Source organism: Lineus longissimus, chromosome 4 (genome assembly GCF_910592395.1).
Source record: "Lineus longissimus chromosome 4, tnLinLong1.2, whole genome shotgun sequence".
NCBI lineage: Eukaryota > Metazoa > Nemertea > Pilidiophora > Heteronemertea > Lineidae > Lineus > Lineus longissimus.
In genome coordinates, this window is record NC_088311.1 from 11,254,757 (window position 1) to 11,282,495 (window position 27,739).

Sequence of the window (27,739 nt, forward strand, 5' to 3'; positions counted from 1 at the left end):
ATCCTAGGACATTTTAAACTTCTACACCGGCGGTGTGGATGATAACTCAAATGAACACTTATTACCTCCGTGAAAATCAAACATTGGAGAGCGACTTACGTGCTGCCATCTGTCGTCGTATCAACTAACCCTGTAATCCTGTAATTGAAACGCGGAACAAAATATGTCCCGGTCTATTTATACACGGACAGACACCGTATCTAATAAACACGGCTTTAAAAGCTGTCGTGGAACTCCAACTACAGATTGAACATTGAAACCGGTAGGCACAAAAGACCCCCATACCAATGGAACGCAGAACTTGCAGTTTTTGTGATGATGGTTGATCTGTTGAAGATGAATGCCATTTTCTACTTGACTGTAAACTTACCTCTGAACTAAGGTCTAAGTGATGCGTATAACTGTCATGGCTTGAAATCGAATGCCTTTCATGTCGCACGTAGGTTAGGCGACTGTGACGTTTTATGTCTCACGGAAACGTGGCTAAGACCATATGAACTGCAAAGCCTTCCTATGATACTATTGCTGGTGCAAACCCAAACTTCGACATAGGGACATTATATCAATTTCTCACAAAGTCTGCAATGTCTGACTTAGATCCAGAATATTCGGGCCGACCCTTTGGGGGAGTTATTATTATTTGTAAAGGTCATGCGGAACTGAATTTTCAACTTGTTGAAATGGATTGTGATAGGCTTATTGGTGTAACTGTGACGGACAATAGTAGTGTTGTGCACCAGGTTAACTTGAAAGTTTACATGCCATACTATTCGAGTAGTGCTGAGAGTAACTGCTTGGAGGAATTTATAGAATGTCTAGATCATTTGCAAAGTTAGGCTATATAGATCAGCATGGTGCCCCGGTTTTGCTCTGCGGCGATTTTAATGCACAACTACCGAGGGAGGAGAATATTGGGAGATTCTGGTATAGAGATATTAAGGCTACTCGCCTCTCTCTAAGGCTCTGTATGACTTTTTAGCCTCAAATAATCTAAGTGTGGCTGACTTTTTGTTCCAGCAGCCAGTTGACTACACGTTTTTGTGTATTAAGCGTAACTGTTTCACTTGGATTGATCATGTTATGGTGTCCGGCACGGCTGCTGGTAACATATCAGACTGTAGGATCATTAGCCTCGATGACACTTATATGAGTGACCGTCTCCCTATTAGAACAACCCTTAAGATTAGTATGTCGTCGCATTCACCTTGTACTAGCCCTGATGTGAGACAAGCCCGCGTGTCTCCTTCGTATGAATTGGTTAATTGTGTTGGCCGTGCAGCATATTGTGCGGACGTTGGTTCTAATCTTATCACTTTCACGCTGAGGAAGGCTGAAAATTTCGAAAACCGCTCTGAGGCCCAAGCGTATGTTAATGATCGCTTTTCATACCTTAATACAGTTCTGCACTCTGTTGCTCCTAAAAGGTGTTTTATTAAGAAAGTATTTGAGCCGACGACGTATTGGTGTAATGAATTGAGTCGCCTACGCGATGTAAAGAAGGTGGAAGCTGTGAATCGAGAATGGTAGACCCCGGTCAGGGGCAGTTTTAGACTGCTGGAAATTCACAAAAAGCGATTCCGTCAGGAAACCCGGGAGCGGGTGCGTTCGACTGTTTCTCAGCCTGTCCATAATCCGAATAAACCTTTCCGTCTGAACGCTAGCTCCGCCTTTTTGAAGGCCCTTAAGAAAAGGTGCTCTGATTCCGAGTCTGAACTGTCAGCGAATAGTTTTAAGAACTGTTATTGTGCCACTATGCAGGAGGACAATAACATTGATGATGATCAGCGTGAAATAGGCAACCTTGTGAAAAAAGAGTTTAGGGAAAATTGCAACAACTTTACCAAATGCGAAGTTTCCCCCGCTGATATTCGGGGTGCAATTCTAAAATTGAAGTGTAGCAAGGCGCTCGGCATAGATAACATTATGGCTGAGCATCTTAGGTATGGACTGTGTGATGAATTATGCCCAGTTTTGAGTAATATCTTCACTGTCATGATGAGTTGGCATGTGGTCGGTGACGACATGGCAGTTGGCACCATTATACCGGTTTTAAAAAAAACATCATCAGATCCCAATGATCCTACTAATTACCGACCGATCACGCAGTTATGTACTGCGTATTCTAAGTTACCTGAGCTCATGCTTTTGCCCCTGGGTTCTATAAAGGGTAACACCCAATTAAGCATCTGGCTGGTCACTTTTGTGCCCGTTTTGGGTTTTTTGGGGAACTTTGTTTTTCAAAATCATGCAAGATTCTCAGGTTCCTGTGCCAAGTAAGGCATACACGGCACCATGCAATAGGCCTACACATACGCCGAGCACTGGAAGTGCAGGCGGGCCTAGATCACCGATCAATAGCAGCAAGTCATTCGCGGAGGTATTGAATGATCCGATTACTCAATTGTGACCCGTCACAGCAAAACCAGGCGCATGTCGCTCTGAGCTTGGCAGGTGGAGACGGACTGTTTGTTCATTTCTCTATAATTGTCTACCTTTTGTGAAATATGAGCACATCACTTTCTTCCATTATCTCCTGCTGTCATTTAGGCTCATCTTCTGTGCGACATGCGCCTGGTTTTGCTGTGACGGATCACAATTGGTCAAAGAGGACTCTTTCTGGGGTATGAGTCGAGAACATGGAATACAATGCAGGTTTATTGATGACGCTACCTTGGATGATCATCAAGTCAAAATAGCCAAAATTGTCGGAGCGGAGAATATTGACGCCGCTTCAAAGTGTGAGCGTAAAGCGAAGGTTTTCCTCAAGTCTCAAAACTTTGCAAACCTTGTTGCTGCGCATGGATTGACTGTGAGTGGACACTTCTAGGACGTTATAACCCGGTTGGTTAGCCGACCACCAATCTCATCATTTCGGGGGTACCACCCTTTCTACCCAACGATGCCATAATAATGCAGCTTCGTCAATTTGGAGCAGTAACCGATAACATTCGTCACATCCCCCTTGGTACTAGGCAAAAGGGCCAAAGTCACATTAAGTCTTTTCGTAGACAAACAAGGATGAGTCTGGATCCCGGGGTAGAGCTGCCGTACACTCTGATGATTCCGTGTGGTCCCGACATGTTCAAGGTCTACTTGTAATCCGATAACAATCTGCGGTGCGTATTTGTGTGAGAAAATCGGCCATCTTACGTGTCGGCGTCGTTCAAAAGCGTATCCAACTATTGTAGCTCCTCCTGTCGTAGACAAGGAATCTGCCGCTACTTTGGCTCCGACTAATGCTCCAAAGACTAACAACCCTACCAATCCTACTGTTGCAAGACCTGCAGCGCAAGAGTCTGCTAGAGGCTCTGTTTCGAAACGAATCAGGAGTGTTTTTGTGGACCCAAAGGCCAGCACTGATCGCCCAAATTTAGACTCCTCTCAGGATGACACTCAATCGCTACTAGGCGTAAATACGGACTCTCTGGTAGATCAAATAGAAACCTCTCAAACAGACAGTTCCAACCCACTTGCTGGCAATGCACACATTACTATCAGCGACTTGACACACCCTCAGTTGACACTCCTGAAGACACGGGATTGCCATTCACTTTTGACGGCTGACCGGCCCCTAACCTGTCTGTAAACACTGCTGAGGATGCTCCAAATACTTTGCCGTATCAGCCACCCTCCGATGCGGAAAACACTAACCCACTTGTTTGCAACTATCATCCTGACAAGGATGCTGGAAATACTCTGCCATCTCAGCCACCATCGGATGTGGACAACACCAACCAACTTGTTGGCAACGATCATCCTGATCAGGATGTTCCAAACACACTGCCGCTCTAGGCCGCGAAGAGCTTGACTAAACCAGATGGATGTGTTTTAAATACCTAGCTTCTTTCTGGCGAGGATAGGAACTTGTAGGAAACGGTCAACCGAACCAAGACGGCACCATGTCCTCCCAGGAACCGGAGTCTGTGTTCGGTGACGAAGACGTCGACATGTTATATGACTTTGATCGAGTCTCAGTAGCCTCGACTGAATTCGATGATGATTCGGGGAGGCAAGAATATTTCACCAATGCGCAATGTGTCACCATCCTCAAAAAGTTAAGAAATGTTCGGAATGTCGGAACTCACGTCTGACGTTCCGAAGCTTGTTAAGTCCCTGAACAGGTATCGAAAGGCAGTCAAACTGTCTCAAAATGATCAAATAAGAGTCAAACGTGTCATTAGTCATCTCCACTCTCCACCGGCCGAATAACGTTTTTCCTCTCCCCCCCCCCTTGATGTTTACAAGTCTCATTCGCTTTTCGCTTTACTTAATGATATTCTTGTTTCTGTCTTACAATGTAAATGGCTGCGGCGATCAAGGAAAATGAGATGAAGTGATTCAGTATGAAGAGCACAGAGTCCAATATACTGCTACTATCGGAAACACACGCCACTCCCCTGGATGAATACGGATGGAGACTTCTCTGGGGAGGCCGTTGCTTTTTCTCCCATGGCACTGCTGCCTCTGGCGGACAGGCACTTCTTTTCTTGCCAAGGATAAATCCAAAGAATATCACATCCAATGTTTTGTTAAATGGGAGATGCTCCTATTTTGCGTTCCAATTAGAGGAAGTCAATGTACACTTAGTCAACTTTCATGCCCCGACGAAGGGGGAAGACCGCATTTCTTTTATAAGAAAGCTGGACGCCTTTCTGTCGACTTTACACAAAACTGATTTAATTCTGCTCGGTGGAGATTTTAATTCAACCGTAAACCCCATGCTGGATAGAAACAGTCAAAAGGAAACCCACCTGCCCTCCAGTGTGGCTCTTCGGACCCTTCTTGACAAACATGACCTCATCGACGCCTGGCGCGAACATCACCCCAATTTAGTGCAGTACACTTGGAAGAGGAGTGATGCGCTTGATTCTTCGGCGGCAAGGCTTGACAGATTCTACATAAATGATCATTTCATTCCTTTCGCCCGGTATTCGTCCATACTTCCATCCTTCAGGTCTGATCACAACCCAATCAAATTGTCTTTGCAGCTTGGTCGTGAATCGAAATCCTTACATCATTGGTGTCTAAATCAATCCATTCTTACAAGACGGCAATACATAGATGAAATTAAATCATTTTGATCCGACTGGAAGAACAGTCAGGGCGATTTTCAATCTCTTGCCATGTGGTGGGAAATAGGCACAAACTACATCCGAGTAATTACCAAGGACTACTGTTCGTATCGCAGCCGTTTGATAGAAAAGTCCGGGGTGCATGTATTAGAACCATGTTTTACTTCCAGCATCATCTCAATTTACCCACAGAGTTCTTCTTCAACTTGGAGCGCAGAAATGGCAACAAGAGAGCCATATCCTTTCCTAGAAAATGAAAATGGTGAAATAACAACTGATCCTTTGGAAATCAAGAAAACTGCCAAAGCATTCCATCAACAGCTTTATACAAAATCTCCTAAGGGACACGATGAGCTTCTGAAAGATTTGCCTCGTCTCTCCGAACTATCCAAGGATACCCTTGATGCAGATTTTGACCTTAACGAATTCACTCGGGCAGTTAAAGATAGTCCTCGGAACAAAACGCCTGGAATAGATGGCCTTCCATTTGAGTTCTACAGAGTGTTCTGGGACACGCTGGGCAGAGACATGTACGAGGTCTTTTGCTACTCGGTTAAAAATAATGAACTCCCGAAGTCTTGTACGAGATCTGTCATTACCCTATTGCCCAAATCTGGCAACCTTGGTCTTATCAAAAACTGGCGCCCAGTCTCTCTGCTGTGTAAAGATTACAAACTCTTCACTAAAGTGCTTTCAAACAGATTAAGGCAATCATTAGCTGACGTAATCCATCCGGACCAGACGTACACGGTTCCAAATCGAAGCATAAATCATAACCTCTCTTTAATACGGGACTCTATTAACCTCGCTAATGGTAGGGACATTCCTCTTGCTATAATCGCCCTTAATCAGGAGAAAGCTTTCGACCGTGTCGCTCACGATTAGCTTCTCAGGTGTCTATCAGCGCTATGGTACAGCAAGAAGTTTATATCTTTCGTCGAACTTATCTACAGCCATCCTGAGAGTCTTCTCAAACTGAATGGGGACCTCACCTGTCCTTAAAAATTCGGAAGGGGTATTCGTCAGGGTTGCCCTCTTTCAGGTTCACTCTACGCTATATGTATAGAGCCGCTTCTTCATTACATAAGGGTTAATCCAAATATCTCTGGCTTTTCCATTGACGGGAAAAGCTTCAAAAGCTGTCTGGCTACGCTGATGATATTAATGCTTTCATAGCAAGAAACTATGTGTTCACCGCGCTGTCACGTTGCCTTGATCTCTATGAGCTTGCTTCATCCGCAAAAATTAATATGGTAAAAACAAAGGGTCTGTGGTGTGGAATCTGGAAGGATAGATTGGACACGCCACTCAACCTCTCGTGGACTAGTGATGGGTTAAAATTTCTTGGTATCAGTCTTGGGAATAATGCGACCTTTGAAGATCAGAACTGGGAGAATACCTTACAATCTGTCAAGCGCATAATATTAGTCGATGGAAGCCCATCTTCCCGTTCCTTTCTCTGAAGGGCAGAGTCCTAGTCATCAATTGCCTGGCAGCTTCAAGGCTGTGGCATAAATTTTAATAATTTATCACTTCCCAAGAAACTCGTCTCTGACATTCAGACTGTTTTTACCAACTCATTCTGGTATGGTGAGCGTCACTGGGTCAAGCAAAGCCTTCTATCTCTACACACGGATGATGGTGGCCTCGGCCTGGTTGGTGTAGCGTCCAAAATTGCGTCGTTTCCGACTAGCTTTCTGCAAACACATGTTTTTCGGGGAGGCGGACCATCCTGCTTTTGGAATGTGCCGATATATTTTCAGAAACTATCGGGCGTTGAACTATGACATTCAGTATGTATTTTGTCCAGAAGATTACGTATTTCTATTGTCACCAAACACAACTGTCAAGAAGCAGCTAAATCTCATCTTTGTTTTGTCCAAAATCAGCAACCTACAAAGCCCTTTCGAATAAGAGCTTTGGCTCTGGCCCCACTGACTCCCTATTACTATTCAAATCATATCTCAGAAAGATCATCCAAACTGACTTCGATTTCTACCGTCTCACAAATAATTTAAACGCGTTTCTAATATTTTGGTGTTACACCGATGCCGTCTGCGTCATCGATGGAGAAGACAATATTGTCTCAAGCCATAACATAGTTTCAAACTGGTGAACTTGTCTTCCGCTTGGAAGCAGGGTAGGGCCCAGCTAATTTTTCCTCCATACATTAAAAGATTCGCCTTCCATCGTGAGATTCATTAATCATTACTTCGTACTTGGCCAACCGCTGGTGACCTAGCATCGTTACTGGGTTGGTGTCATTCTCATTTTCACTTTCTCTTAGAGTTGCTTAGCTGCTCAATAATTTTGTCCCTAATCTATGTTGCAATTCTATCAGTACTCACTTGATATATAATGCATCTCGCTTCTATTTTTCAGGAAAGAAGACGGTCTCTCGGGCAGCTGGTCTTTAAACCGGCCGTGACCCCAATTGAATCTATCCAAACAATAACACGAACATTTCCCACAGTTCTTTCACATATTGCACTTTTTCATTGGTGGCTTCTTTATCAGCGCATACCGGAAGTGATGAGTAGTACACATCAACTAAATTGTTCTTTCACCCTTGTACTATCCTGATCCAATATCTATTATTACTATCATGTGACTTGTGTCAATTGGTTTAATAAAGCCTTTGGTAATTGGTACTTGGTAATTGGTAATTGCACCACCGCCGGACATCCGTTTAGGTTGGGACAACACGACATGAGATCGCATGTATTTTCTGCTTGGTCGGATATCATCCCGACTTTTTGTGCCATTAGTAGTTGTTTTCACTAATGAATGTGTTAAACTGAATAGGAATGAGGAAGTGCGGGACAGGCCTGGACCTTCATGATATTGGAACTCTTGATTAGTAGGACTTATACTACGAAGGAATAACATGACACGAACATGGCTGTCGGGCTTTCTTTGCGACCTTTTGGACTAATCTTCTTCATCTGGATTTTTACGGTCACGGTATCGGTGTCGGACGCAATTGGTAAGACGTTGTTTTCTATTCATTTTGTTTTGATAATGTTTGTCTAGGGAGGCTGCAGCCTCCTTGCGCACACATGACCGATATATGTTGACATGGTTTAGTCCCTGCTTGAATAATTTAATCGCCTAAAGACAACATCATCGACTACTTTGTTTGCAAATTCCCCAATTCCCAGCATGCAGTCCGAGGTGGGTGGACGTTGCTAATTGAAAACCATTTCATGAATATCTGCAGGATGATTTCAAAATCGACATATAATACTGAGCAAGCATTTCAGAAATGTTTATTCGCCACCCGAAAAAAACAATGGAGAAGATAATTTGTTACCCTGTCGGTTTTTGTAAATTTGCAGTCGAATGCCACAACGAAAATAAGAAGTTTTCTTGTAAACGGCCGACGACTATCCATGTTCTACACGCCACAAATGCTTCTGATTGGGAACAGTGCAACAGGAAGTATAAATGCGATGACGAGAAAAGTCACAATTTCAAGTGCACCTGTAGTAAGTTCATACCATCTTGACCCCTCGATCAGTGTACTGACATTAAGTTTTACAGACAACGCGCGTCCATGTATGGGCGGAGGCAACGGAGAGTTTAGTACGGTTCATACAACGCCGTTGGTCGGCATGGTTAATGTCTCACTATTTCGAATAATGTGAACGCTTGTGAATAGACCAAACCGTCTTTTTATATGATCATGATAACCTTCGCACATGTTTTTCAGCGAAAGATAGAATTTCGTTTGTGGACATTTGCGGCCAAACCCCAAGGTCAGGGACGCCCACGGATTGCAAGGATATCTTCATCCACAACAAGGAGTACCCACTAAAAAATAACATATCCAAGCATTGCGAGTGTACAGTAGAATACAATACGTCAGATGGCTTTCCGAATGTGTCGTTTTCCCACATCGATCTTCCGAATGGAAAGGACGAAACGCTTTACGTCACGGATGGCACGTTGAAACGAAATAAACACAATTGTGCGGGCGACAACATAAATTGTCCAATTTCGGTAGAAGTAATGGATTCGACGAATGGTACTCTGAAGGTTGTTTCAGAGAAAATTAGTGCGGAAGGCAAATTTTGGATAAAGGTTTCAGGTTATTACATGCAATTTCTTTTAATAGGGAGTTTTCGCAAAGCCTCCGATATGCCAACGTGAACGTCTATCCCATTGTTCGAGCTCTTGATCACGATATCGAACAATGGGACAGGCGTTTGCGTTGACGTTTCGGGGGATTCGTGAAAACTCCGCAAATCTCACGGATATTAATTACGAATTGAACTTATGATAACAAAGGAACTCGCGTTATACTTTGCAGTCAGCTTTATCTGGTATTATGTATCAGAAGCTAATGCTTTCGTCCAGTTCCGGTCTTATTGAAAAACGGATAATGTTGACAATTTCGTAACGTCTCGGCCAGTTCGTCACCACGAATTCAAAACACACTGCGTCTAAGAAATAACAGTGGATTGTTGAAAGAACTTTGGATCCCGAGTGACCAATCTAAGGGTAACGGACGTTGACCAGCTTAGAAACCAATGATCTTGTGGTATCTTTCTCGGATAAATAACAAGTAACTCTTAATTCGTAATTTGTAATTCGTGAGATTTGCGGAAACTCGAAAAAAAGCGTGCGTGTGTGCATGGGTGCGTGCCTTCCTATGTCTGTCTCATCTGTCCGACGTCTGCCATACCATATAAACTATTCCCCCCCCCCCCCCCCGTAACTAATCTAGGCATCTTGACCCTAGAGGTGAACATCATCAATTCATTATCAGGTGTCAGATACTCGGATCCATGGTGAAATCTTTATCAACCTATCAAACTCGTTTTATTTATAGAGTTACACAACCACTCACCTCCTATGCATTTCAGAGAATTGCCATCAGGATTCACAAAATAGTGGCTACTTGGCCATCCATCGGAAGCTTATGTTGGGACATCGATCATCTTCACCACCAAGTGCGGGAAATGTGCGCTTTGCCCAAGTACTTCCACGTCTTTACTGTTGTTTTTGCATCTCCTCGAAAGGCAGTGTCATGAGCTTCATGATGATATTACAAAGCATATAATATTATATATATGGGTCGGTTAAATCAAGTAATACTTATTTGGTGTTTGTTTTAGCGCAACGGGGAATGAAGTTCACGTGTGGGGAAGTCCCAGCTTCAACTCGGACTGAAGGTGAGTGGTAGACAAGATTTCTTTTTTTGTTACATCCCTCATCGGCCGTGATTTTTGTGCACAAGAAAAACGTTTTGGGCGTTACCCTTTGACGTACATGTACGGTAATTCCCTGAATCAAAAGGTTGAGTTAAGGAGTCAAAGTTCGAAAAGGCGTTTGATATTAAGGAATGTAGGTAAAAAAGGTACAGGAAAAAATGGTACGGTAAAAAATTTAAATAGGAATTTAGTTTGTTTTCTTCGTTGTACAGCATTCTCAAATTCATTATCTAATTTTGATCAGGAAGCAAGCTTGTCTTGTTGTGGCTTTTAGGGCTTTTACATGATTGGGAATAATTACTCGTACATAATTTGTTCTATCGTAGCAGCCAGTCTAATAGGTCCGATCAGGTGATGTGGATAGCCATTATTTATGAGCAAATAAGATTTTGATTGGAGTTTTTTTAATGATTTAAGATGCTATTGTTTTGCTTTAGGCTTGGGTCTATCTGAGACATAGAAACCGGTGAATATATGCGTACGCATATACTCTAGACTCGGCTCTAAGACACCATGCCAGCAAAAACTAGTGAACCTGCCCACATTATATTTATTCATAGACTCATTTATAGTTATTCCTTTGTTAGGATTCATCATAGGCCTTGATTGGTGCGGGGATTCTCTGAATGACCAGTCACCGGGCAAGCCACGCTGTTGGTCATTATGAAATCACAGGCCATGTCGATGGTTGTCATAAACTGTTACGCACACTGTTATTCTTCAAGGTTCAATTAGGCCTATTAAAGGTATAGAATTAGGATACAATGACCGGGCCTGAATGGATTTTTATTTTTTTATTTATTTATTCGTGTAAAATACATGTACAATATTTGATATAACATGACACGACATTGAATTATGAACAAAATAAAACGTACATGCATTACACTGGTAACCATGTAGGTCGAGACCTATTATATGGCACCAGATAATATGGGTTGTGTCGTCGGGGTGCCGGCGACATGCGCACTAAGTGGGCCGACAGTTTGCACAACTTTAGAAAGTGACGAAAGTGCACATGTCGTCGACATCCAAACGATCCAACCTGTCAAAATAATAAACATTAAGGGACGATTTAAAAATGCATTTTTTTCAAATTATGTAATTGGACCGGGAGGCTCTTCCACAGCCTCGGTGTCCTCACCCAGTATGAGGCACCGAACGTCTCCGAGTGGAATCTCGGCTGCGCCAGTCGTAAACCGTCGCCCCATCCAGCCGGGGTTATATAAAAACGTGCATTAAAATCCAGGACATTATAATAAGAATCGTGCATAAAAACTAGATCCTTGATTTCCCGACGGTACGACAGGGGCAGCAGAGACAACGCTCGCAGACGCTCCACATATGGCATATCAGGGCCTAAAATGTGACGAGTCACCCTCCGCTGGACACGCTCTAAAGTTTCAAGATCACGTCGCACATGTGTGTCGAATACCACCGTACCATATTCAAGGCGACTATGCACAAGTGATTTATACAACATGATATTCAAATTAACGTCTGCAGTACGCCCGCATACACGCCTGATCATACCCCACATTCTACTTGCACTGCTTGCAATACCATTGACATGAGACGACCATGACAGGTCCGAAGAAAAGACAATACCAAGATCCTTGAATTTATCAACCCGAGACAATGCAAAACCATCGATATTGTAAAAGAAGTGTGTCGGATTTAACTTCCTAGTAACACTCATGACCATGCATTTGCTTGGGCTAAATGTCATGCCCCACCGTTTACTCCAAGCGTACAATTTATCAAGGTCGGTCTGAAGTAGCAGACAGTCGGTTACAGACTCTATCTCCCTACACATTTTGGAATCATCAGCAAAAAGATCCATGGCAGTACCGTCACTAACGACCTCAGCAATATCATTTACGTACAATAAGAATAAAAGAGGGCCTAAAATTGACCCTTGCGGCACACCAGACTATGATGACTCCGAGCCTTTAATCACAACTCTCTGCTTCCTATTTGTAAGATACGACGTTAACCAACTCAGAAGACGTCCACAGATTCCAAAGGAACGAATCTTATGTAATAAGAGGCAATGGGGAACGGAATCGAAAGCTTTAGCAAAATCCAAATATATAACATCAGTTTGACCCCCACTATCTAAGACCTGGCCCAGTCTATGCTGGAACTGAACAAGCTGAGTGGCCGTTGACCGCCTGTTACAGAAGCCATGCTGGCCTTTATAGACTGACGGACTTAAGACTGGATAGATACTGTTATAAATGCAACGTTCCATTACTTTAGAAACCACAGATAGGAGAGACACGGGTCTATAATTTGAAATCAACGTTAGCGATTTTCCAATCGTTTGGTAAAACACCTGTCTGCATTGAAACGTTGAATAAAAATGCGAGTGAAGAACACAGTGTAGAGGCACACTCCCTCAGAACACGATTAGAGACCCTGTCAGGCCCACAGGCCTTAGTCTTGTCCAGCCTGTTTAATACCGATTTCACCTCAACTGCTGTAAAGTTAACAGAATCAAGGTTATAATTATCATACATAGTAACATCAGGTTTTCTCGCACACTATTATTCTTCAAGGTTCAATTAGGCCTATTAAAGGTATAGAATTAGGATACAATGACCGGGTCTGAATGGATTATTTGGTTCAAGACTAATGAACCAATACAGAATGTTACAAAATGAATGTCACCATTTTCTTTTTCGGGGATGCTCCTCTCCAGAGTCTTCTGAATCGCTTCCTTGACATAAAATTCTTATAATGATTTCTTGGCCAATTGGCAATAAATAGCCTGGGGCGAATTAAAGAAAAATACACATTTTCACTTATGCACTCTCTGTATTCTAACTTAGAATTACACTGAATTCAGACATTGACTGGAAACTAGAGTTCGTCTTCTACAATTTCAACAAAATTCAGTCCCGCGTTTTCGTCATCCGGGTTAACGAAGTTTTGTGGTCCATCCTCAATGTCGTCATCATTCCTGAATACCGCCGCCTCGAATCCATTCTCGATAACTTCAGGAGTCACAGCATCCCAGGCATTGCTGATAATGTTTGTAACGTCTAGTGGTGAGACAGGCGGACACCGACCCTCCTCATCTGTATTCTCGACTTTCCAATTTTTCCAAGCCTTCTTGGCGTGATTTTTGAATGATTTCATTACACTGACATCCAGTGACTGTGCAAGTGAAGTACATCCCGCTGGAATAAAGTCAAGAATCCCTCCCATCTCGGTGATGTCACCTCCAAATTCCTCGGTCCTGTGAACTCTGTAGCGGTCTACAAGCAGGAGAAACTGTTCGCAGTGGTCGGCCTCGACATGGGGTTGAAACACGTGTTCAATCCAGTGGCGAATGGTTTCCTGCTTCATCCATCCAGTACCAGAAGAAGTGAAACGTACATTAGCCGGAATATCCTGCTGTTCGAGTGCTTCCAACTGTCTCACAAAGCCCCGACGTGGGAATGTAATATAGGCAGGTAACTTATCCCCAGCTGCTGTGACACACAATGACACGGTACATCCTAATTTGGTGTTTGATTTGGATGTTCTAACATCAACAGATTTGGTTCCTTTAGTGTTGCAGGTGTAAAGTGGTCGACAGTCAAAAAGTACGAAGGTTTGGTCCATGTTGAACACGAATTGTAGGACAATTTCGAACTGTTGAATGATTTCAGCAACATTGTCTCTGAACACCCTTACTCTTGCAGCAGCATCCGCAGGAAGACCTGTCGTGTTCTTGTTCACCTTCCGAAATGAAACGTCCTTTCTTTTCATGAAGTCGTGAACCCAACCGCTTGATGCACGAAAGTGATGAAGAATTGGCATAGATTGTTCAATTTCCTCGCGCCGAACTTGCGTAAGTGCGTCCCATCTAATTTGAAACAACTCCATCGCCTTTTCTTGGACGTCATGAACGGCTACAGGCAGACGTTTTTCTCTTTGTTGCAGCAACCATCGATGAAGGTCATCTTCTACATTTGGCCACAGCCCAACCAGTTTAGCTTTCACTTTACGTGCAGCACCGTTATTTTCCTGCATGGCAAGTTCCAACACGGCCCTATTCCATCTACGAAACGTTTCCACAGGAATCCTGTAGTGGTCAGTAAACTGACGGAGGCTGGTGACTGTCCCATTTGCTAGGGCCGTTTCTAGATCTCTAAGATACTGCAGTTTTTCTGATACACTGTAACTTCTTTTTCTCGTTTTCAATGGCTCAGGGGCTTCCATACTGCCTCAGTTCTCTGCCAGATCAACATTGCGAAAAGTACCAACACGAAACATCATAAAAGCCTGTCTACACGTAACTCTTGTCTTGTCTCGTCCTATTTGGACTCATCAATTTCAATGACCAATGATTAAAAGGGCCAATGTGGTATTCATCCCCTATCTGTCATACAATGCATTATTACGGGCCCACCCTAGCTATCAGTCGTTCTTCATGGAACAAGACCTTGGTACCAGTCAATGAAATAGACACGGCTTCCCAGACCATGGCACAATAACCCGACCATTGCTATCGGTCCTATGACACAAAAGAGTAATGAATAAATATCATGTGGGCAGGTTCACTAGTTTTCGCTGGCATGGTGTCTTAGAGCCGAGTCTAGAGTATATACTGTATACATATATATTGCCAGTTTTGACACAAGATCCGCTTGAAAAACATGTTTTGTCGCACCCGCTTGGAGAGGGCCTAAAAGCCACAACAAGACAAGCTTGCTTCCTGATCAAAAAATAATTTGGCAATGCTGTACAACCCAGAAAACAAACTGAATTCCTATAATTAAGAGAAGATGATTCCTGTACCTTTTTTCCTGTACCTTTTTACCTGTACCTTATTTCCGGTACCTTTTTTTACCGTATACCGATATTAAGAGATGTCTTCAAACATTTATGCATAATTCTTATAGAGGCCAGCAGTTACGTGAGCTAAATTCCATTTCAGTCTCAACGACAAGCGGACCCAACATTGTATCTGATAAATCATTCGGTAGGTTTCCTGACGAAGATGGATCATCTTGAAAATGATCGAACTTGGTTCTCCAGACTTCACTCGGGTTCCCGCTGTATAGTCGCGCAGTGCCGCGCGGGTGACACCGGTGAAATATATATTACCAGTTTTGACCCAAGATCCGCTTGAAAAACATGTTTTGTCGCACCCGCTTGGAGAGGGCCTAAAAGCCACAACAAGACAGGCCTGCTTCCTGATCAAAATAATTTGGCAATGCTGTACAACACAGAAAAACAAAATTCCTATAATTAAGGGAAAAAAAATCCTGCACCTTTTTTCCTGTACCTTTTTTCCCTAGTAGAACCTTTTTCTTGTACCTTTTTTACCTAGTACCTTTTTCCTGTTCCTTTTTTCCAGTACCTTTTTGTACTGTACCTTTTTTCGGGAAACCTTTTTGAACTGTACCTTTTTTTCTGGTAACTTTTTTACCATAATATACCAAGATTTAGAGATGTCTTCAAACATTCATGCATGATTCTTATACAGGGTGTTTCAAAAAAAGGAAACCGAGATTAATTTGTTAATTTCCTGGACATGGTTAAATACTTTGGAAATTGGCAACCACCATTTATTACCAAAAGATGTCCTCTTTCTTATGATACCATGAAATCCAATTTACTCTGACAGATGACTGAGTACGAAGCAGTTCAATCAACCATGTCAGAACTGGTTTTGCACCAGATTTTTCCAACTTTTAAGGAGTGTGCAATGGAAACACATGCAAAGGATTGCATAATTTGGAGGCCCAACAAAAGCCCTGCACTGGGCAGACAAGGTTTATTCCCAAAACGTCTGTCTGGTGCAAGAGCAGTTCTGCCATGGTTGATTGAACTATTTCGTGTTCAGTCATCTGTGACAGTAAATTGGATTTCTTGGTGTCATAAGAAAGAGGACATTATTGGGTAATAAATGGTGGTTGCCAATTTCCAAAATATTTAGCCATATCCAGGAAATTAACAAATTAATCTCGATTTCCATTTTTTTGAAACACCCACTAGAGGCCCTCGATTTGCTGCAGCCGCTACGTGAGCTAAATTCCATTTCAGTCTCAACGACAAGCGGACCCAACACTGCATCTGATAAATCATTCGGTAAGTTTCCTAACGAAGATGGATCATCTTAAAAATGATCGAACTTGGTTCTCAAGACTTCACTCGGGTTCCCGCGATACAGTCGCGGAGTGCCGCGCGGGAAATGTGCGCTTTGTCCAAGTGGGTTTTTGGTGCTTCCACATCTTTACTGCTAGCCCTGATAGTGATAACCGAAGGCCTTACCACCTCAATACTGATAGTTCAGTTCAATGTTCACGAGTCACTCGAATGGTGCAATTTAATGCAGTTTGTATCTTATTTAGGTCCAACCGAATTATTAAGTCCCACACCGCCAATTAAACGCAAGGAACAGAAAATGCATGAAACAACTGACGTTACCGGCAATTCTACGGGTAGGTGCTTATGGAGGATAGGCCCTCTTTTCACGACAGTCCCCGCATGCCACTTCAGGATGATCAGATCGATCGGTCAAATTTCTTGGTCATTCGATACCGCGATTATTTTCCATCATTTTTAACGGATCCATTCCAGGACAATGACTGGCTGCGATTTCTTGTCGAGAAGAGTGTGGCAAGACATTCCGAGGGGGACTTTGATTTTCCTGTACCTTTTTTCCTGTACCTTTTTTACCGTATACCCTTTGATAGCGCTATATTGTGGTATCCAGTAAAATAGGTACAGGTAAAATAGGTACGGGTAAAATAGGTACGGTAAAATAGGTACAGGTAAAATAGGTACGGGTAAATTAGGTACGGGTAAAATAGGTACACAAAAAAGAGAAACTAGGTAAAATAGGTACAATCACAAAATTTTATCTGAGTTTTGCTGATTTTTTAAATTTTTCACTTCTTCAATGCTATTGAAAGGGTTCACTTTATGATAATTTTGTTTTAATCAATTACTTGGAGTGCTAATTAATGCTTGTTATTGAAATAATTCTCTAGTGATTGTTGTTTTTTTCTGGTGGTGATATCACTACCAACTAATACTAATTATGATTAACTGTTGCTAAGTAACTATGATTGATTGTTGTTAGAAAAATAGATTTGTCTGGTAGAACAGCAAGAGTGCACCTGCTTTTTCTGCTTTTGTATGGTTTCCAACAGCTTGGTATGGCTTCAATATTTTCTGCCTCTCATCAAAAATAACAGAGGGGAAAAGAGAACTCTTTCAATAAGCAATAATAAAAGAGAAAAAAGGGGAAAAGAGAACTCTTTCAATAAGCAATAATAAAATCAGAAATAAAAGAATCATGATAAAAATATATGATCATACCTTTAGATTACCTAGTTTCTCTTTTTTGTGTACCTATTTTACCCAGTACCTATTTTACCTAGCACCTATTTTACCCATACCTAATTTACCCATACCTAATTTACCTGTACCTACTTTACCTGTACCTATTTTACCTCGTACCTATTTTACCATACCTGTTTTACCCGTACCTAATTTACCTGTACCTATTTTACCTACATTCATTGTCAACACGGCCTGCGAAATTTGTGAATACTGAATTAGTGATCCCAATATTTATTTTTCTCTCTCTCTCTCTCTCTCTTCAGTTACCATTGCTTGTTCGACTGTTGCAGGTGTTGTAGTGGTGGTGATCATGGTCGTTGCTTTCGGGTAAGTTTTGAGGGAGTTTTCGGCAAAGCCTCCGAAACGCAAACGCGAACGCCTATCCCATTGTTCGACCTCCCAATCACGATGTCGAACAATGGGATAGGCGTTCGCGTTATATAGCGTTTCGGGGGATTTGCGAAAACTCGCATTAAGGCATGGCATTCTCCCAAATGACAAGGTCTGAGTTCATACTTAGACGCACAACCGTCAGCTATCGACACACAATTAAAATTCCCTTTTTAAACATCGCCGTACGTTGTCTCAAGACAGAAATAACAATGAGTTTTTGATGGATATCACTTTTGTGGAAATTGCGTCTGAACCTGTGGTATGAGAATTGTTGAAGCCCGGACCACGAATTTTCGTTTATTTTGACAAGAATGTAGATGGTTTTACTTGCATATTGCTCAAAGATGCTAACACAAGGATTTCTTGTTGATAACTGATTTATTAGATCGTATAGTGGTAAAACATATGTTTACAACAACAAAGAACATTCTGCTAATCTCTTAAGTACACTGTAACTTCCTGCCTTAAAAGGGAAACCTGAAGTAGAGCTAATCTGTATGAAGACAGAAAGTCTGGAAAGGGAATTACTCCAAGTGGTAAAATCAGCACTGTGCAAAGTTAGTATTCAATTCAAGTGGTGGGATGACACAATGAATGATGAAATTACTAATTTTTTCTGTTCAAAACTTTATTAATTTTTATCAGTGTTACCTTACAGGTAAACTTAAGGGTTGGGGCCTTCAATAGGTCCACCATTTTTCTCAATGCACAGCTCACATCGACGCCTCATGTCTCTTACTGCTCGTCTTATCACCTCATGGTCTCGGTGGAGGAGATCCACTTCATCCATAATTCGATTTTTTAACTCCTGGGTGTTAGCTGGGGGAGTGGCGTAGATCTTGTTTTTCAAGTAACCCCACAAGAAAAAATCACAGGGTGTAATATCTGGCGATCTTGGAGGCCATTCAATTACTGGAATTAATTCAATTATTGGAACAGTGCAATTACTGTGTTGCCAAAAAGCACTCTCAAACGATCCCTAATTAACAACAATGAGTCAGTGAGGCAGGGCTCCATCCTGAGCCCACCACACCCGTTATGCTTTTGTTAAAAATTCTTCCATAAGGAGGTTACACTTCCTTCAGTCCAGTCCATTATGAATGGCCTGTCCCCTAACATTATGTAAAAGCAAAAGAAAACTAAAAACCATTTACACATCCCTTTCCACACAAGAAAAGAACTTGGCACAGTGCTGATTTTTCCACCTTCCATAATGGTCATGATTGCTCAGTCATTCATGGCAGTTACATATTGATCCAGGTACCATATTGGATAGAAAACAGACCAGGCTTTCTACTGCTACCATAGTATTTCAGAAATATAGCACTGGCCTGTTTTCATAAAGCTACTTAAGTCCAAGTGGGGCACCTAAAATGCATCTCAAGTTTAGGTGGGGTACTTACTTAAAATAAGTCATATTCATAAATATGCTTAAGTCAGGTGGCCCACTCAAATCGAATCATAGATTTGAGACACCTCCGGGGCAGTCTTAACTCTAAGTGGACTGGTTCTTTCAGTTCATTTTAGCACGGCGCTCATCGGCGATGAGTTTGTTGATGTTGGCTTGGCAACATGAAATTGCACACAGGCGTGCAATTCGCAGGGAAAGGGTTTTTCGTGATCGCCTCCATCCGCTGGACTTCTAAAACGACTTATAATTATATCAGCGATATCGGTTTGATCGGCAAACATTATTCTTGTGAGGGCTGACCTCGAATCGGAAACTGGGAGGAATTAAGCGCTGCCTTCTATGTTACTCTCCGGTTTACAGTTTTTACGCTTGTGGATCATTCCATCAGGTTATACTGGTGACACTGTCAACATTTCCCAACCAACCACGAGTCGAGTAATTGCGGAGGTAACAACCTCATTGAACCAAATTTCTGAAACAAGATGACACTCCTCAGTTAACTGTTTTTATTATCAGATTCTTCGATTTCACGGTGTAATCGGTGTGGTTGATCGAATGCATACAGTATTTGGATTCTAGGACCTTAATTTCATGAGTAGAGATATTGTGAGACGTTGGGAAGGGGATGAGGTCATCCTTAGGGTTATCCATTGCGGCCTTTGCTTATGACGCCATTTTTGAACCCTAACATCCCCGGGCAACGATGATACAATTATTGTGTACAGAAAAATGATTTGTAATTTGCCCTATTGAATACCCATGATCAATGAATAATAATATAATTTATAGGCAGAAATCAACAAGAAATATGACACGGGTACCTGATGTGTCTTTTGAAGAAAGATAAGTGTTACACTCAAACTTCAGCGGTCAACCTGGCTAAGTGGGGCGGTGAGTAGTTTTATGAATCCCATTTTAGGTGGGGAACTTTGGGAAGTTGACCACTTAGGGTTTTATGGCACTTTAATTAAGAACTTTTATGAATATGGGCCTTTTTTATGAACACCCTGTTCATCACCTATGCCTCTTTATCCATGAGTCCCTTATCAAACCGAAGAAACAAATTTGTCTCTCAAGCGGTCAACCTGGATAAGTGGGGCGCTGAGTAGTTTTATGAATCCCATTTTAGGTGGGGAATTTTGGGAAGTTGACCACATAGGGTTTTATGGCACTTAAGTTAAGAACTTTTATGAAATCGGCCTTTTTCTATGGACACCCTGTTCATCACCTATGCCTCTTTATCCATGAGTCCCTTATCAAACCGAAGAAACAAATTTGTCTCCCAATTAAAATGATGATGATATGTTTGGGTACGTTGTGGGCTCATAGGTCACGACAGACGCATACCTCCTCCTCCTGATGGTCAAACCAGTCTGCAGGCGCTTGACCTCGATTCGGATTCGCCGTGCTGTGCATGCAGGGAAAGAATGTCGGAGAAATGAATTGTTAATGAGGCAATTATTTTAACTTCCTCAACTGTGATGTGATCAATGCCTCCTGACAGGAAATCTTAATTAGTTCTTTCGCTGTGACACGCCTGCAAAGTGAACGGCTCATATTCATAAAAGTTCTTAACATAAATGCCATAAAACACTAAGTGGGCAAGTTCCCAAAGTTCCCCACCTAAAATGCAATTCATAAAACTACTCAGCGCCCCACCGTAGCCAGGTTGACCGCTTAAGTTTGAGTGTAACACTTAATATCTTGCCAATTATAAAGCATTTTCTGTACACAATTGTATCATCGTTGCCCTAACATCCCCGGGTTCAAAAATGGCGTCATAAGCTCTAAGGCCGCAATGGATACCCATAAGGACGGCCTCATCCCCTGCCTAACGTCTCATAATATCAGTTGCTACGTTTTCTCGGAGCACAACGGAGTCTTGGGTGCTACATGGCCATCTAGCTGCAACATTGATAAACCCAAAATGTGCATCAAAAACAACCTGAACATTGATTGAATACCAGTTTTCCCTCTCTACTCATGAAACGAAAGTCCTATAAACCAAATACATTGTATGCATTCGATCGACCACACCGATAACACCGTGGAATCGAGGAATCTGATAATAAAAACAGATAATTGAGGAGTGTCATCTTGTTTCAGAAATTTGGTTCAGTGAGGTTGTTACCTCCGCAATTACTCGACTCAGTTGGGAAATGTTGACTGTATCACCAGTAGGTCTATTTAAAAATATCTATGCTTTAAGGAACTGTACACAGTGCCGCCTGTTCCCATATTTTTATACAGTATCACCAGTAACCTGTTGGAATGATCTGCAAGCATTAAAATTGTAAAACCGAAGAGTCGCAAGCAACTTTAACTCAGGAGGCAATGCGTAATTCTTCCTAATTTCCGATTCGAGGTCATCCCTCACAAGAAGAGTAAGTTTGCCGATCAAACCGATATCGCTGAGATAATAAAAGTCGTATTAGAAGTCCAGTGGATGGAAGCCATCACGAAAGACTCTTTCCCTGCGAATTGCACGCCTGTGTACAATATCATGTTGGCAATACAAGCCAACATCAACAAAATTATCTCCGACGAGCGCCGTCGTGCTCAAAATGAACTGAAAGAACCAGTTCACTTAGAGTTAAGACTGCCCCGGAGGTGTCTCAAACCTAAGATTCGATTTGAGTGGTCCACCTGTCTACCTTAAGCATGTTTATGAATATGACTTATTTTAAGTAAGTATCACACCAAAACTTAAGATGTATTTTAGGTGCCCCACTTTGACTTAAGTAGCTTTATGAATACGGGCCCGAGGAGTATGGAAAGGGACAAGATCCAATACAATTCACTGACCACATCAGACGACTTCCCATGTCGATTTCTACACTGATGTCCAGAATCGTTAAGCTTCATATTCAGGGAAAGTTCTGATAAAGTCATGAGACTTGATTGGGTTTTTAAAAAACTTAATTAAGGAAGTTAAAAGACCTATTCAACTTTCCTATACTTGACCCAAATGATCATAATTAGCCATAGCTTTCTCGAAGAAGTTTCTCTTCCTTATATATAATCATTGAGATTGGCCCATGATGATGATTAACTCTTTAGTAACCGAGACAAAGAAGATTTCGTGGCATCAGTAGGCCTCCCTAGTCTCTTTAAAAAAGCCTCAAAATCTCTTTAAAAAACACTCTCAGGACGGAACAGTACGTGCAAGAAACCAACTCCAACAGAGGTGACTTTACAGTATTGTAACAGTAACTGTTGGTCCAGGCTGTGTCTTGGTGTCTGTTGAGTCAGACTCCTGTCAGACTAACCCCTCACAGAATTTGCAGTAGCAAATGAATGGTGCATCCTTGTACAACCACACTGATTGAAGACTTTTTATTTCAGTGTCTGGTGCCATAAGAGGGCCAAACTTGCTGATGAGAAGAAAGTTGTCAAGTTTAACAACAAAGGATTTCCCAAAACGGAGATCATGCAAGATACACAAATTCAAGACGGAACAATCATGAAGGAAAATGACACTTACCAGTCTGCTGGTTTAACCTCTGGACCCACGAAAGAAAACGAGGCCATTGGGGACAAGACCATTGGTTACCCGATGAATGACAATGCTATTTACGAGTCCTCTGAATTAACCATTGGGGACAAGACTGTTGGTTACCCGATGAAAGGCAATGATATTTACGAGTCCTCTGAATTAACCATTGGGGACAAGACTGTTCGTTACCCAATGAAAGACAATGATATTTACGAGTCCTCTGAATTAACCATTGGGGACAATACTGTTGGTTACCCGATGAAAGACAATGACATTTACGAGTCCTCTGAAATAACCATTGGGGACAAGACTGTTCGTTATCCAATGAAAGACAGTGATATTTACGAGTCTTCTGAATTAAACATTGGGGACAATACTGTTGGTTACCCGATGAAAGACAATGATATTCACGAGTCCTCTGAATTAACCATTGGGGACAAAACTGTTGGTTACTCGATGAAAGACAATGATATTTACGAGTCCTCTGAATTAACCACTGGGGACAGTACTGTTGGTTACCCGATGAAAGACAATGATATTCACGAGTCCTCTGAATTAACCATTGGGGACAAGACTGTTGGTTACCCAATGAAAGACAGTGATATTTACGAGTCCTCTGAATTAACCATTGGGGACAAGACTGTTGGTTACCCAATGAAAGACAGTGATATTCACGAGTCCTCTGGATTAACCATTGGGGACAAGACTGTTGGTTACCCAATGAAAGACAATGATATTTACGAGTCCTCTGAATTACCCATTGGGGACAAGACTGTTGGTTACCCATTGAAAGACAATGATATTTACGAGTCCTCTGAATTACCCATTGGGGACAAGACTGTTGGTTACCCAATGAAAGACAGTGATAGTTACGAGTCCTCTGAATTAACCATTGGGGACAAGACTGTTGGTTACCCAATGAAAAATAATGACATTTACGAATCCTCTGAATTAACCATTGGGTACAAGACTGTTGGTTACCCAATGAAAGATAATGACATTTACGAATCCTCTGAATTAACCATTGGGGACAAGACTGTTGGTTACCCGATGATGGAAAATGGTATTTACGAGTCCCTGGATTAACCATTGGGGACAAGACTGTTGGGTACCCAAAGGAAGACAATGATATTTACGAGTCTTCTGAATTAACATTGGGGACAAGACTGTGTGGTACCCAATGAAAGAAAATGATATTTACGAGTCCTCTGAATTAACCATTGGGGACAAGATGTTGGTTACCCAATGAAAGACAGTGATATTTACGAGTCCACTGAATTAACCATTGGGGACAACACTGCTGGTTACCAAATGAAAGACAATGATATTTACGAGTCCTCTGAATTAACCATTGGGGACAAGACTGTTGGGTACCCAATGAAAGACAACGATATTTACGAGTCCTCTGAATTAACCATTTGGGACAACACTGTTGATTACCCGATGAAAGACAATGATATTTACGAGTCCTCTGAATTAACCATTGGGGGCAAGACTTTTGGTTACCCAATGCAAGAAAATGATATTTACGACTCCTCTAAATTAACCATTGGGGACAAGACTGTTGGTTTCCCGATGAGAAACAATAATATTCACGAGTCCTCTGAATTAACCATTGGGGACAAAGACTGTTGGTTACCCGATGAAAGACAGTGATATTTACGAGTCCTCTTAATTAACCATTGGGGACAAGACTGTTGGGTACCCGATGAAAGCCAACTATATTTACGAGTCCTCCGAATTAACCATTGGGGACAAGACTTTTGGTTATCCGATGAGAAACAATGATATTTACGAGTCCTCCAAATGAACCATTGGGGACAAGACTGTTGGTTACCTAATGAAAGACAGTGATATTTACGATTCCTCTGAATTAACCATTGGGGACAAGACTGTTGGTTATCCGATGAGAAACAATGATATTTACGAGTCCTCTGGATTAACCATTGGGGACAAGACTGTTGGGTACCCAATGAAAGCCAACTATATTGTCCAGTTCCGTTGTCATCTATGATGCACAACCGGGTCATCTAATAGATTAAAAAATATTCATATTGTTCAAGCAGAATTGAGAACTGATGTTGATATTGAAAGGAGATTGTCCCCCAGTCGTTTAATTGACAGATGTCTCTGATTGTGCCTTTGTTTTGCTCTCAGGGATATTAGGAGCCGTGTCCTCCGAATTAACTTTTTTTTTTTTTTTTAAATTACGAGTCCTCCGAATTAACCATTGGGGACAAGACTTTTGGTTATCCGATGAGAAACAATGATATTTACGACTCCTCCAAATGAACCATTGGGGACAAGACTGTTGGTTACCTAATGAATTAAAGACAGTGATATTTACGATTCCTCTGAATTAACCATTGGGGACAAGACTGTTGGTTATCCGATGAGAAACAATGATATTTATGTCTCCTTTGAATGAACCATTGGGGACAAGACTGTTGGTTGCCTAATGAAAGACAGTGATATTTACGAGTCCTCTGAATTATCATTGGGGACAAGACTGTTGGGTACCCAATGAAAGACAATGATATGTACGAGTCCTCTGGATTAACCATTGGGGACAAGACTTGGGTACCCAATGAAAGACAATGATATTGACTTCTGTAAATAGACGGTTTGCGAAAATAAATATCGGCCATTTTGATTATATATAAAGTTTGGGGCTCTGGAGGGCGAACTACTAGTCGGAGTGATAACCTGAACATTTCATCCAGATTGGTCAAGAAAAAAAACATACAGAGCAGAAAATGTCCGAATTCAATGCACTACGTCAATGTACACTACACGACCCATTAACACTGATGAACTCCCAAATTAAAACAACAAGTGTCCAGTTCCGTTGTCATCTATGATGCACAACCGGGTCATCTAATAGATTAAAAAATATTCATATTGTTCAAGCAGAATTGAGAACTGATGTTGATATTGAAAGGAGATTGTCCCCCAGTCGTTTAATTGACAGATGTCTCTGATTGTGCCTTTGTTTTGCTCTCAGTGATATTAGGAGCCGTGAAATCCATTGGAGGAGAGGTCTAGCCTATGATCATTGGGTGGTGCGTGATACTTTCTATGGTTTGGGTTGTTTTTGCAGGCCTTATAAGTGCCGTATCGCAATGGTTGTTCCTGGCATGCCTGGCAGGTCTTGCCTAACGAGTGCCATGTCACTGGCAAGTTTTGCCTTACGAATGCCATGTAACAAGTCAGTGGTTGTTACTGTCGATGCATGTTACTGTCTAGTACTCTGTCTGCTGTATTATCTTACATGCTGGGCGGATGCATGTTACTGTATGGTACTCTGCTGTATAATCATACATGTTGGGTTATTGTGACATTGCCTCCGTTGGAACATGATACTCCATCGGCTGATGTGATCTTACCAGCTGTGGTAGTGTGTATAGATGATACTGCATCGGCTGTTGTAATCCGGCCAGTTGGGTTTTTCATCACGACATTATACTCTTGGCTCGGCTGATCAAGTACCCCCTCCCCTATAGAGTGACTTAACCACTCTCTTGCATTACAATACAGTGGCCTCATCGCCACCACGCGGGGCCTAATGGTATTAGGCTACCGAAACATATTGTGTCAGCCAGGACCAACCAGTCAGATTGCAGCAAATAGAGTTGCGGCGCACCGACCGGGACATTACAATCACCCAAATCGTCAGATAACATCAGCCAATACACATGTGTCAGCCAGGACATGTCACAATAACCCATCCAGTCAGAATTGCAGCAAATAGAGTTGCGTGTACCAACTGGTCAGCCGATAGCGATGTATCAGCCGACAGTAAGCTACGGCATAGTGAGACAACCAGGGTTTTTGTTCATCAAGATCATCTTTGTTTTTGATGACAACACAATCTCTGTCTCCTCCAGGTTTTTATGTATGATTTGATCGTTTTGTGTGTGATGAGCATGTCTGAAAGTATTGTTTTTTTTCAACTTTTTATGCTAACATTGTGAGAACCATCTTTGTTCACATGTTTTAGATCTCAATTTGATCTGACCATTTAGAGCGTTTTGATTTTTGAAAGTTTGCTACTCCATAGGTAATTTCCTGGAAGTTCTCACTCATGGTTTTTTGGGAGTAAAGATCATCTTAATTCACTATACGTCATATATATAGATTATGTTATTCAGAGCCAGGTACTTTGGGTAGGCATAATATCAATTGTAGACTGTATTGAGCATATTTCTATAACTTTGTGTGTAGTTAGGCAACTTCTATTGAGTGTTTTCGAGAGTTTGTACAAAGTTCTTTGTTGCAATGCATTGTGGGTAAGCATCTTATTTGAATGCTGCTATTTAAAGGGCAGCATCCCTTTGTTTCATCAGACCGGCTCAGACTGCGATTAGACGAACACATTTTTCTCCTCCTTTCTTCAGGAGTTGAGGGTATCATTTTGTTGTCAATCCTCTGTCTGTGGAGAGGCCAGTGGCTCGCTCAAGTCTCTGTGCTTTATGCAAAATTCTTTTTTTTCTGTTTACCCCTCGTGTTGCTGGTGGGTCACTGAGACCGGGCCTTCACTGCAGACGCCTTTCGAAATCGCTGGTATCTCCCGATATGGGTGTCGAGATCGCGTGACTTTCTTTAGAACAGTTTTTTTTAATTCTGGAGAGCTCACCAGGTTAGACTCGGGAAAAGGGCCCTGAATCTCCTGTATGGGACGCTGAATTCTGTGAGGTTTCTAATCATATTTTGATGGGGCGAAATATTCACTCTGATATTTAGAGAGGCACCATTTTCTTTATTGTTTATTCATGCCGGTCTCATTTTTATCTTTCGGTAAGTT

The 27,739-nt window shown here is 41.9% G+C and overlaps 1 long non-coding RNA gene across 1 annotated transcript; it reads left to right on the plus strand.

Moving 5' to 3' along the window:
- Positions 1 to 8,830: 8,830 nt before the first annotated feature.
- Positions 8,831 to 15,239, plus strand: LOC135485899 (uncharacterized). Its single transcript, XR_010446652.1, has 3 exons — positions 8,831 to 9,162; positions 10,193 to 10,249; positions 15,219 to 15,239. It is a non-coding gene; the product is annotated as an uncharacterized LOC135485899 (long non-coding RNA).
- The last annotated feature ends 12,500 nt before the right edge of the window (positions 15,240 to 27,739 follow it).